The 12,850-nt window shown below is 43.6% G+C and overlaps 2 protein-coding genes across 9 annotated transcripts in view; one reads left to right on the top strand and one right to left on the bottom strand.

Annotated features, from left to right (window-relative positions):
- Clcn3 (chloride voltage-gated channel 3) overlaps positions 1-9,386 on the bottom strand; it is a 100,055-nt gene extending 90,669 nt beyond the window's left edge. Inside the window, exon 1 of one of the 2 annotated variants that reach the window (XM_076553295.1) lies at positions 8,923-9,386. The gene's annotated coding sequence lies outside the window, so the exon portion shown is untranslated. The remainder of the gene's footprint in view (positions 1-8,922) is intronic. The other variant, XM_042262989.2, reaches the window with a different exon arrangement.
- Positions 8,831-12,850, top strand: part of Nek1 (NIMA related kinase 1) — a 142,851-nt gene continuing 138,831 nt past the window's right edge. For 2 of the 7 annotated variants that reach the window (XM_076553292.1, XM_015998616.3), the window contains exons 1-2: positions 8,856-8,995; positions 9,285-9,409. The gene's annotated coding sequence lies outside the window, so the exon portion shown is untranslated. Of the gene's footprint in view, positions 8,996-9,284; positions 9,410-12,850 lie in introns of those variants that run through there. The other 5 variants (XM_076553291.1, XM_076553290.1, XM_042262983.2 and 2 more) reach the window with 5 other exon arrangements.

The raw sequence follows: 12,850 nt of genomic DNA, 5'->3' as shown, positions 1-12,850 counted from the left end.
CACATCTAGGCACCTTTTCTTATAAAGGTAACCAAAAATATTGAACATAATTTCCAAATATGAGTGACATTGTATTTTCCTCACTTAAATCTTGCCTCTCTGTATGCCTTTCTTCCTTTTTTCCCTTCCTTCCCTCCTTCCTTTCTTCCCTTCTTTCCTTCCCTCCCTCCCTCCCTCCCTTCCTCCTTCCCTCCCTCCCTCCTTCCTTCCTTTCACCAAAAACATGGCTTGACAAGACAGTCTATTTCGGTGAGAAGGCCCCTCAGTGTTGTGTTCTTTTGGTCCCTTTGGCAGGTAAGCATTGGGACCCCCACTTCTTTCCTTCTTTTGTGTTGTCTGTCATGTTTGTCTGCCCATCCCATTAGAAAGGCACATTTTTTCCCCGTTTCAGTTCACCTGGCACCTCCACATAAGGACTTATCTCCCCAGGAGATAGAACCAAGGCTCAGCTCCGATTGCTGTCCCTTGTCCAGAGACACTGTGTGTTCATACAGTCATGGCCTAAAAAACCACAAAGGTCGCCCCACTAAGCATAGGACATAAGGGTCCAATACAAATTTTCATGCTGTTGAAAAGATGGGTAATCTTTTCACCAACCCCACCAGTTTCCTGTCAGATATCTCTACGATATCCTATGAGGAGGAGACAGACAGTTTGGGCCCCGAGAGAACTGTCAATTTGGGCCCTGAGAAATCTGTCAAGGAGAACATAACTGTCAGTTTGTGCTGTGGTGTGTTCTGTGTGCTGTGAATTTGTGTTGCTCTGATTGGTTGATAAAATGCTGATTGGCCACTAGCCAGGCAGGAAGTATAGGTGGGATAAGCAGACAAGGAGAATTCTGGGAAGAGGAAGTCTGAGTCAGGAGACACCAGCCCACCATCCAGGGAGCAGCATGTAATAGCACACAGGTAAAGCCACAAAACACGTAATAACATATAAATTAACAGAAATGGGTAGTTTAAGTGTAAGAGCTAGTCAGTAGTAAGCCTGAGCTAATGGCCAAGCAGTTTTAATTAATATAAACCTCTGTGTGTTTACTTGGGTCTGAGCAGCTGCGGACCAGGTGGGACACAAAAAAACTTCAGCAATAAGTGGCACCCAGACATAGGGCAAGAATTTCCATCCAAAACCCGAGAAAGCTTTTAAAAAGGGTTCTAAAATGGAGCCAAGAGCAGCTTCCTAGTTGTGTCTCTCAGGAAAACTGTGATACAGAGATGCTCTGGCATATCGGCTTAAGCTACAGTATGGCAGGTTCCTGCCACTGTACATAGTAGCATATGCAAGCCATGCAACACACTGTGTGGTGGATTTAGCTTTTGCTAGTAAAAAAGAAAAAGAAAAAAAAAAGAGGTTTCTGGGCTACACGCTGCTTTGATAGAAGCATAGACTCACTCCCAGAGTCAGCAGACACCATGGCTCCCAAAACTGGTGGTGAATTACCTCCGCCATGTTGAAAAACTGAGGTGGGCAGAGCCAGCAGCCAAAGCTGCCATTTCAGTCCTAGTAATGCTGCAGTTTAAAGCAATAGATTCACAATAAGGTAGATTCAGACGGAATAAGACTTTTAAGACTTTAAGTGGTTTACAATGTGTGTAAAAATGTAGGTAGGCTTGAAAGAGAGAAGAAAATAAATACAGACAGTTATATGAGAAATAGATAGTTTTAAAAAATAAGTCTTTAAAGAGACAGTGAAAGTAATATAAAAAATAAGCCACATAAAGATGGATATCATACAGAGAGTCTGGATTATATTATCTTTGGAATTTTTAACTGCAGAGAGACAATTGATTGTAAAAGCTGCTGAGTTAAATCAATGTGTATATTTTAAAGATATCTTGATTTCAAAATCTATGTCTAAGTATATGTTACTTTGGAAAAGAGGCCTTGCTTTTGTTTCCACAGAAGATGAAAACCTGTGGATTGCTTCTAGGCTAATATGGTTTGACCAGCCAAGACCCACTGAAAGGTCTCTGATGATACCATGGCCCAGATGATCCAACATTCAAAATGGTTTCAAAGCAACTGGCTCAGACAATGCAGCCTCACAGACTACTCCAGTCAGGACTTAACCATAATTCTTAACTTTCTTTGTATCCCCATAAGAATACAGCACCCTCTATCAGCAGGAAGTAGCCTAGAAAACTATGCCCACATTCCCCAAAAATGGATTGTGGATGTTTGTCTTTCTTTAGGTTGTTGGTTACAAATTGTTATTGGTCATAGTCAATCTTTTTCTAAAAGAAAAAAGGGGGATATGATATAGAAAAATAGAATATAGATATGATAAGATAAAAGAGTAGATTATTGAACCTACTTTCAAAGAGCAACAACTTGTTTGAAATGTTTTACATTACTATGGATTTTAGTTTATTGATACAAATTTAAAGTTAATTTAAAGTCAATTAGGTAGGTAATCTTCAAACACTTCAAAGATCTACAGAATATGGCATTTAAAATGTTTTAAAAACTTAGGCTTTCCTGGAGAATGAGACACATCTGCTCCTGACAGGACCGATTAACTTCAGGGAGGAGAATGGGCATTGAGGACACTCCATATGGAGTTTATTTTATTCTTGACAAAAATAGCCATTTGGGCAAGAAACTGTTCTTGCCTGGACTACTTGACAAAATGTTACATTGAATGGACATGCAGGACCCATAGGAAGGTGACCACTGAACTTTGCAAGGCAAAATGACCCTTCAGGTTCCTGCTTTGGAGAGGAGACTGCCAGACATTCTACAGGACACAGAGAAAAGTGACTGAGAGACTCTAGGCCTGTGGGCTGAAGATGGATGCCCCAACATTACAGAGGAACTTTGGATGACTATCCAGGCAGGCAGCTGTCTCTGTCATTCTAGATTTTTGGAAGTTGCTTACAATGTTCTTTCTGTTTATTTAGGTAATATTGTATTCTTCTGAGGTCTTTGATGTAGTTGAAGACTAGAGAGTTATAGTTATTATTTTCCTTGGTTATGACAAAAGATAAATTAGATATGAAACTTTAGACTCATAAATATAAGATAGATAGAATATTTTCCTTAATTTTGCCAAATACAAATAGACTAGATATTGTAACTGTAATTCTTGCTTGATAACTGTTATATGTAATTTTACTATGTTAAAGTTAAAACCTTACTTTCTGATTAGACAGAAAAGGGAAGTGCTGTGGGATGTTCTGTGTGCTATGAATATATGTTGTTCTGATTGGTTGATAAATAAAACGCTGATTGGCCAGTAGCCAGGCAGGAAGTATAGGCGGGATAAGCAGACAAGGAGAATTCTGGAAAAAAGAAGGCTGAGTCAGAAGATGCCAGCCTGAAGTCCAGGGAGCAGCATGTAATGGCACACAAGTAAAGCCACAGAACATGTGGTGACATATAGATTAACAGAAATGGGTAGTTTAAATGTAAGAGCTAGTCAGTAGGAAAGCTTGAGCTAATGGCTGAGCAGTTTTAATTAATATAAGCCTCTGTGTGTTTACTTGGGTCTGAGCAGCTGCGCACCAGGTGGGACAAGGCAAAACTTCAGTTACAAGTTTGGGCCCCACGATATCTATAAAGGAGAACATAGCTGTCAGTTTGGGCCCCATGAAATCTGTCAAGGAGAACATAACTGTCAGGTTGCGTCCTGCAAAATCTGTCAAGGTAAATATAGTTGTTAATATGCCCCCCCCCGAAATCTGTCAAGGGGAATGTAGCTGTCAGTTTGGGTCCCACCAAATCTGTCAAAGAGAAGGCAGCTGTCATTAAATCATGTGCTGCTACCCCCTCTGCTCCACCATCACTGCTGGCAGATACCCCTCCACCGCTGTATTCTTGCAGCAATCTACCACAGTACTAGCCTGCCTCCAGAGGTGGCTACTCTGCTGTGGTGCCAGATGTCTTACAACACTCACGGCCTGCACCACTGTCAGTCCGTAGCCCCTTGGAAGCTTTCCCGGTCAATAAGGGCCCAAACACCTAAGACCAGCCCTGGATTCCCACCCCCATAGTTGATCTCTTCCTCATCAGGAAAGCAGTCAGTGAGTCAGGCCCAGACTCCCCCTGCTTTCAGCAGATCCTTGCTCAGTGGTCCATGCAGTTACAAACTTGTTTCGATTGGTACCATTTGCTCTGTTGGAGCCTACAGTCTTTCTTAGCTGGAAATCAGCCTATGAGGATCAGGCAGAATCCCAGGCCAGGACGAACATCTTACTTAATGTCCAGGTGACCTATGATATGCTCACAAGGCATGGGGTATATGTCCATCCTGTGCACCAGGCACAAATTGGTTTGAATGCCTATTTTCAACAAGTCTCAGACCTGGCCCTCAAGGCCCTACAAGGGGCTCAACCCCGCCTACAAGCATTAAATGTCTCTGCCAAGGAACACGCCCCTGCCCCTGGTGAGATGAAGAGATCCTATCTCCCTCCAATGGCAGCTGACAGCCCCCCTGCAAACCCATGGGAGAGGGTATGCTTGTGTTTTTCCTCAGAGTGACACTATGCCAATATGGTTCCCAACAAGAGATGTGTCAATATGTATACTGTTAGATCAGCCTGCTTCCACCAAGGAGAAATTCACCCAGGATGGGTTATGTATATATTCCCCTTTCTTGCTCTTATTGCCCCTCTTAAGGCTGAAGACTTGTGGAGCCTTGGTTTTCCTCATTTTGTATGATGCCTTTTGAGATGAGGAACATTAGTTTAGCAGGCCAGGAGCTAGCTAAATATATTAAGGGCCCATGGTCAGCTAAGTTTCTATATTATCCATTACAGCTAACACATGAAATTTTCCAATTAAATCAGACAAGAGCACAGGTTATGGCCTTTGACTCTTGATTTTTTGAAAACTTTTGGCATGATATAAAGAGGCTGTTAGATCCCTCCTGGATTTCACTTTTGTTTCGATTAGAGAGGTGGTGCTTTTGATCGTTCTCCTTTTTAAGTGTGTTCTACAGCACATCCAACAACAACAGGCGGCCACTAAGGTGACTCTATAGGTGTTAATGGCTCTTAGACATCCAACTCATAGCCCTTCACAGGAGGTTATGCATGCCTGGCTTTCCAAACTTCAAAAGGCTACTGCCTGACACTCCCCACCCAGGGTGACTCCCTTATGGATGCTCTTCGAGGGCTTGTAGTCAAAGATGGGTAAGAGCTTGTTTGGCGAGCCAACATAAGACAGGCACAGTCCAGTTGCTGAGCCCCCCTGAGGTGGGGTCAACAAGGCCATAGCAAAGAACTTCGACTCCTGCTGAGTGCCCGTGTAGTAAAATAAAGGTGGATGTGTAGTAGGACAGGCCCATAGGGTTGAGGAAATTGGCTCAGACCAGTTGCCAAGGCATGCATATAACATACTCCTTAAGAGCCAACCTGGAGTCTGCCTGAAGGCCTACCAACAGGAGCTGTCAGAGTTCCTGGTCACTGTCAGAGATCCTGGTCATTGTCAGAGTTCCTAGTCACTGTCAGAGATCCTGATCATTGTCAGAGTTCCTAGTTACTGTCAGAGATCCTGATTGTGCCTAGTTTGCCTGAGAACCTAGCAACAGTCACTGTCAGAGTTCCTGATTGTGCCCAGCCAATGAGAAATGACCACACAGACTAGGTGCTGGGAGGAGGGTAAATAAGGCCTTCCCTTGTTATTGAACACATGAGTTCGTTATTTGCTTTCAAAGGACTCCTGGTGTCTGTGTCATTGACATAGTGCCTTCTGACCCCTCCCCCAAGAGAGAATCCAAGCAACACATCTATATCATGGGAATATTTTGCAAGTATATTTGTGTGTGGCACATGTGTTTGAATCTATGGGCACACATGCAAGTGGTGTACATGTTCACATGTGTGCATATGGAGGCATGAAGTTGACATTATCTTCCTCAATTGCCTTCTGCTTTATCAAGGCAGGGTCTTTCACTGATTATGGACTTCACTGGTTATGGCCAATTTAGCTAGCCAGAATGTCCAATGAATCTCCTGTCTTTGCTTCCTGAATGCCTGGGGTACAGGCATCTAACAAGCCTATCCAGTCTTTTTACATGGGTTCTAGAGATCTGAACTCCAGTCCTCATGTTCACAGCAAGCTCTTTATCCCCTTAGGCACCTCCTCAGTCTACTGATCATGGGATCCTTATATTGACAGGATTTTGGTGTTCTCTAGGGAGATGTTCAGGATCTACTGTTAAATTATTTATCCAAGTTGTGTATAATGTGTGTATAATATATCATAAAATGTATGTACCATATTTTAATGGTACACACTTTAAAAGATTAGGACTACCATGCATATATACATGAGTATTCTTTATGAGTAGAAGTGTGAGTGAGTTCAGAAACTATTCATATTGTTCATACACAGAAGTGAGCACTGAGGGTGGAGGCTGAAAGCTTTATTTTTATTTTTTTAAACTTATTTATTTATTATGTATACAGTGCACATATCCCTGCAGGCCAGAAGAGAGCACCAGATCTCATTACGGATGGTTGTGAGCCACCATATGGTTGCTGGGAATTGAACTCAGGACCTTTGGAGGAACAAGCAGTGCTCTTAACCTCTGAGCCATCTCTCCAGCCCTGAAAGCTTTATTTTTGTACACTTAAGACTACTAGATTGTTCCCAGGAGCAAGACTACTTTTGTTTAAAAGGAATATCCAATGGAATTCTTAAGAATCAAAAATATTTATGCTATAAAAATGAAACATTAACTAGTATAGGCGTATATAAACCAAAAAGGGAAACCACCAGATATTGGTGAGGGGGTTGGGGGAGGATAGTTAGTTACCTAGATGTTCAGCAGGTCTGGGAAACTTAGTTGTTTGCCAAATGGTCTATAGTATTTGGGCACACAAGAATTTCATAGCAGAAGACAGCTGAAATATTAAAAACTGGATAACACCAAATATTTAATAATAAATGGCTTGCCTTTTGACAGACCCTTGGCCAGTCAAAGTATAGCTTTAATACACAGCTGAATCTCTATAATCTTTCGGCCCGCAAGAGGCCACCCCTGTGAGAGGGTTGTTTGACGCCCCCAGGGGTCATGACCCATGTGTTGAGAACCATTGTTCTAAAGAATTATCTTCAGACATAGCTGACCAGTCATTCTTCATGCAGGCATTAAAAATGAATTTGCTTAGATTAGCAGTTGGCACTGTCTCCCTCTCGCTTTGCTAGACAGTGTTATGTGGGTAGAACTGGAATTGTACTTTAGACAGCAAAATTCCAGCTAGCTGAGGTTGGATGGGGCTAAAGATTAGAAGTTAAAAAAAAAAAAGAGATGGAAAATAGTCTTTTGTAGCTTCATGGGAATTGAAGTGCTGGATCTCAACATTTATTTTTCTGGTGTACTAGCTTGGGTGGTCACCATCTGGCAAAGAAGCCCCAAATCTGTCCGTTTTCAAGTTAGAAATAATTACAAACTACTGAACCTAGAAAAGTTGTCTTGAGTGTGTAGGGTGGGGAAGGATGGGAAAAAACAGAACGAGGAAGTAGGTTTCTTTGATCTAAATCATCTGACCTCAGATCTCTGGCAAAGTCTGTCTAGTCTCTCCACTCTATCCGCATATAACACACAACAAGCTCAACATACAGCAACTGTGGTAATATACAAAGACACAATCTTCTTCCTATTCAAGTATAGACTTTCTAGCCGTTCCAGATTATCCTAGGAGGTACTAAGTACTGAGTAAAGCTACTCAGGATGACACTCAGTGTGTTCTCACCTGTTTCAAATCCTGCACTCAAAGTTTTTTTTCTATTGTACATCACCAGCCCCTTCAGTATAAAACTTAAACACACAGTAGATGTAAAGGTATAGAAAACTGTATCATTGATTTGTATTTTAAAAATTAAAGACAAAAATGATTCCTTTTATTAATTGCACAAAGTAGCTTAAAGACATGTTATTATTATTTTTTGTTTTGTTTTTCGAGACAGGATTTCTCTGTGTAGCTTTGGTGCCTGTCCTGGATCTCCCTCTGTAGACCAGGCTTGCCTTGAACTTACTGAGATCCTCCTGCCTCTGCCTCCAAAGTGTTGGATTTAAGTCGTGGGCCACCACTGCCCGGCTCAAAATAACTTTTTAAAGGCTTAGTATTTAAAAGAAAATTATTTGTGTATATATGGCATCCTCAGTTAAGTAATGGGCACTCAAAGTAAAGTGCCGTATCTGTGTACCATGTGTGGGAAAGTTATGAATATGCTTTATTCAGTCTGAGATTCCTGCGCGAACTTCCCGCCTTCACTCAGCCCACTTCTTTCCAGTTTTACATTCTTCTTCCCACGCTCATCTCTCACACCCTCCTTCTGTATCACGGACTCCCTCCGCCCCGCCCCCTGTCCGCACCTCCCTGTTGGCATCCTTGCAAGCCTTCTCAAGTCTCCCGGTAGCCTTGTCCTGTTGTCCTGGTGGCCCCAGCACTCTCCGATGGCCCCGCCCCTTTCCCGATGCCCCGCCCGAGTCCCTTCGCTCCGCCCCGATCCCGCCCTATCCCCCTAGCCACGCCCAACTCCTTTTGCCCCGCCCCCAATCCATCCTTCCTAGCTTGCGCCTACCCTCTCTCCCCGCCCTCTGCCCCCGGCTCCTCTCTCCTCTAGGCCCGCCCCTTTGGTCCCCCAATTACGTTTCCCCGTCCCCCCCCCAAGAGCTCTTCCACTCGCTGCTGGCCGGATTCCACTGGCTGGCCTACTCCGTAACCCCGCCCTCCCCCGAAACCCCGCCCCTCCCCTCCCCGCCAGCTCCGCCCCACCCTGCAGGTCCCGCCCCGTCGGCTTGGTCCGGCTAGCCCCGCCCCGCCGCGCCTCCGGGCTCCTCCCCTGCAGCACCGCTGCGAGTCGGCTCCTGCGCGCTGACGTCACACGCCGGCGACAGTGACGCGCGGGCGGTTCCTCTCTCCCTAGCGTGAGCCCCAGGGTTTTGGGGCGGCAACGTGCCGGAGTCCTTACCTTGAGCCGGTGCAGGTGCCCGCAGCCGGGGATCCATGGTCACGGTGGCGAGGCGGGAGGACGCGGGCGGCAGGTAGCCCTCCCAGTCCCGCACGCTGCGGCTCCGCGCCTGGCCGAGCCACCTCGACCCGGGAAGTTGGGGGCGGTACCCCGGCACTCCCCCCTGTGCCGCCGCCGCCGCCGCCGTTTCCAAGGGGTCAGAAACCGCTGTGTTTGTTTCGTCCGCGTAGCCAGGACCCCGTGGCCCGGGCGCTGTGCCTGGCCCGCCTGACGCGTCAGTCAGAGACCCGTGCCAGGTGTAGGAGTCGCGGTCTGGGGCTGCCGGCGGCTGCTGGGGAAGACAGACTTGTTTTCTCTTCCAGCCAGTCGTTTTCAAAATGCACCGTGCTGCCCCTGCCTTAAGTCCCCCCTAAGGAAGACACTGCCGCATCTAGACCGGTGCTTATGGTCGCCACTGTTATTCTGACTCAGTTCCCGTGTCGTTGAGGTGAGTGGCTCGTGGCGGGGAGCAGCGATAGGCAGGATGGCGAACTCACTGGGAGCGTGGAGACGTGGAGGGGTGCTCAGTATAGAGTGCATGGATGATGCTCACCCAAGTGTTTGCACGGGAAGCACCTTCATCTCATCAAAATGTTAACGGGGAGGACCTGTGTGTGGCTCAAAGCAGCTCTTTGATATCATAAAATGACAAAGCAATCTCAGTGGATGATAAGCAGTTGTTTAAATAGATTAGATGCCTTTGATCTTTTCTATATATTTTAATGAGAAAAATGAATAACAGCTGATTACCCCAAAACAATGTATCGCTTCTCTTTTCATGATTTGACACAGTTTCCATGTGTAAAGTATTAAAAGTTTTACTACTTTAATAATTCAATGTAACTCTGGGGACGGGTCCTGGGGATTGGATACAGGACTTTATTTTTGTTAGGCTGGTGAGCTGCCAACTGCGTTATATACCCCGGGCAATTTTTTAGTCTCTCTTGTAAGATCTCCGAGAAGCAGAAATATTTTTATTGCTACATAAATCACATCGGAAGTGTTTGTGAAGGCTTAAAAGCCCCACTCCGTCTAACCATTAGTGATGGGCTTTTCTTTCAGTACAGCAAGTAGAGATGATGGGCCGCAGCCAAACGCAAAGAGTAGTTACTTGTTTCTAGTTTCAAGGATCTAGATGTCTACATTTAAAATGGGCTCTTCTGGTGAAACCCGAGTAATCTATTTTCTGGAAAAACTGGTTTTTACACAGAAAAAAAGTCTGTTAGAAATCTGATAAAGACCGTGGAACTTAACCACAGAAGTTCTTTTGAGGTCGTGTTAATAATACATTGACATTGTATTCCAAGTAGGTTTTACACTTTATTCTGTTTGTTTGTTTGTTTCAATCATGGACATGATAGCTTTTCATGCATATAAAGTTTTTCTTTGTATGTTGGTAGTTTCTACTACAAACTCCTTGGATATTGTCTGGATATATTTACCAAGGAGAAAACACATACTGTGAAAAAAAAAAATAGTAGCAATCCTCAATTTTGCTTTCTAATTTATTCTCAGTAATGAAAAATAGAGATTTTTCCTCTTTGAGAAGGTCCATTGACCCCTTTCTATAGTTCAGGTTGTTTCTATCGTTTTTGGAAGAACTGTGTGTATAGATTTTGCCTGCAGACAGAACCAGAAAATTTCCTGGCATCTGTTGTCATCTATTCCTAATGTTTCCCTCTGGAATAACCTGTCTGTCAAATACCTGAAACAGCTAATGCTTAATGCCTGTCAGTGTGTTTTTGATCTGATTGATGCAGTTTTAAATCCATGTACTCTGACAGTTTTCATATGTGGTTCATAGTATTGTGTCAAACATTGTTTATTTGTAATAGTTCTTAGAAAAATGGAGAGGAAGATATCTAATTTGACTAGCGTTGAAGTATATTTTTCTGGAGCATAATTGACATACATAAAAAACAACAACATGATATTGTAGCAAAACTTTAAATGTTAAGGTGAGAAGTTTGGAAATAGGGAATTGTTCAAGATCCCCCCCCCCACGGCTGCCCCCCAGTGCTAAGGATTGGTCCCAGGGCCTGGTGCATAATAGGCAGGCACTTCTGCCATCAAGCTATATCCTCATTCCTGTTCAGATATTTGAGTAGGGCCAGCAAGATGGACCAGCAGGTAAGGCCCTTGCCACCAAGCCTGATGACTTTAGTTCAATCTCCATGACCTACCTATATGGTGGAAGGAAAGAGCCAACTCCCACAAGTTGTCTTCTTAGTGTACACACACACACACACACACACACACACACACACCTCTCTTCCTCTCCCTCCCTCCCTCCCCTCTCTCTCCCCTCTCTCTCCTCTCTCTCATTCTCTCAGTACATACATTTAAAAACTAAAGGAGGTGAAATTGATCTGCTCAGTATTCTTCCTACTTGTATCATTATACACGGCTGATTAAATTTAATTTTGTTGTTTTGACTAGCTAATCAATTCTTATGGTTCAAAATTCAGACAATACAAAAGATTGAAGAATTCTCAACTGTTTGTTTCCCTTCTTTGGAAGCAATATTACTAGTTTTGTGTGTGTGTGTGTCCTTACAAAATTACTTCTTATATTAATACTTCTGTGTGTGCATACATAGATATGTATATAAATAAATGTAAACATGAATATATACATATTTATTTCCTTTTGCCCCACAAATAGTGTTTGTTAGTTGTCAGCTTAATACAAATCTAGACATATCTTGGAAAAGGGACTCTCAATTGAAAGATTGCCTCAGTCAGATTGCCCTGTGGACATGTATGTGAGCATTTTCTTGATTAATGATTGGTGTGGGATAATGCAGCCTACTGTGGGTAGTGCCACCCTTAGGCAGATGGTCCTGGATTGTGTAAGACAGCCAGCTGATGTAGGTGGTATATTTTATTATATTTTTTCATATGAAGTTGTTTCCTAGTATAATAAATTAGTTGTAAAGTCTCATGCCTATGAAGTAGGTAGCTTATGTTTTCCTTTTTTTTTTTCTTAAAGATTTATTTATTATGTATACAGTGTTTTGCCTGCATGTATGCCTGCAGGCCAGAAGAGGGCACTAGATTTCATTACAGATGGTGGTTGTGAGCCACCATGTGGTTGCTGGGAATTGAACTCAGGACCTCTGGAAGAGCAGTCAGTGTTCTTAACCTCTGAGCCATCTCTCCAGCCCTTATGTTTTCCTTCTGATGGAAGGCTTGCATGTGTTCTGAAACTTATTAACCATGAACCCTGATTGCTCAGAAAGGTTTCTGTGTTTATTGTTGTTTGATGGCAATTGGAATTATCTCTCTTCACCTCTCTTCTTACCAAGGGCAGTAGATTTGGCTTTATTGAATCAGAACCACAGTGCTCAGGATGTGGATGGCAGTAGAGGGAAATACTAGGGACATTAATAGGTGTAGATGTAATTCTGAACCGTTTTGTTGAATAAGAAACACAGAGCCAAATGCAGAGTTAAAAGCCCAAAGGTCAGAGAGCAGTAGCCAAGAGCTGAGACCACCTTCTTACCACTCAGTGCCGCTGCCGGCCTTCCCCTGAGAAAGAGACCTACTTCCTGCATGTCTGTCTTTTTATTGACTTTCTGTTCTGCCTTCTCATTGGTTGTAAACCCAACCACATGACCTCGTCACTGCCTGTCTATACAGACCTCCAGGTCTCTGTGGTTGGTATTGAGATTCAAGGCATGTGTCTCCATGCTGGTGGTGTCCTTGAACACCCAGAGATCTGCCTGTCATGTGATTGGTATTAAGGGCGTGTGCTACCGCTGCCAGACTTCTGCTATGGCTTGTTATTAGATCTGACCCCCAGGCACTTTTATTTATTAACATACAAATAAAATCACATTTCAGCACAAATAAAATATCACCATAAATAGGTTCTGCTGTTTTGCTGT

Source organism: Peromyscus maniculatus, chromosome 17 (genome assembly GCF_049852395.1).
Source record: "Peromyscus maniculatus bairdii isolate BWxNUB_F1_BW_parent chromosome 17, HU_Pman_BW_mat_3.1, whole genome shotgun sequence".
Taxonomy (NCBI): Eukaryota; Metazoa; Chordata; class Mammalia; order Rodentia; family Cricetidae; genus Peromyscus; species Peromyscus maniculatus.
Note: the sequence above shows the minus strand (reverse complement) of the source record. Positions and strands in the feature narration are given on the sequence as shown.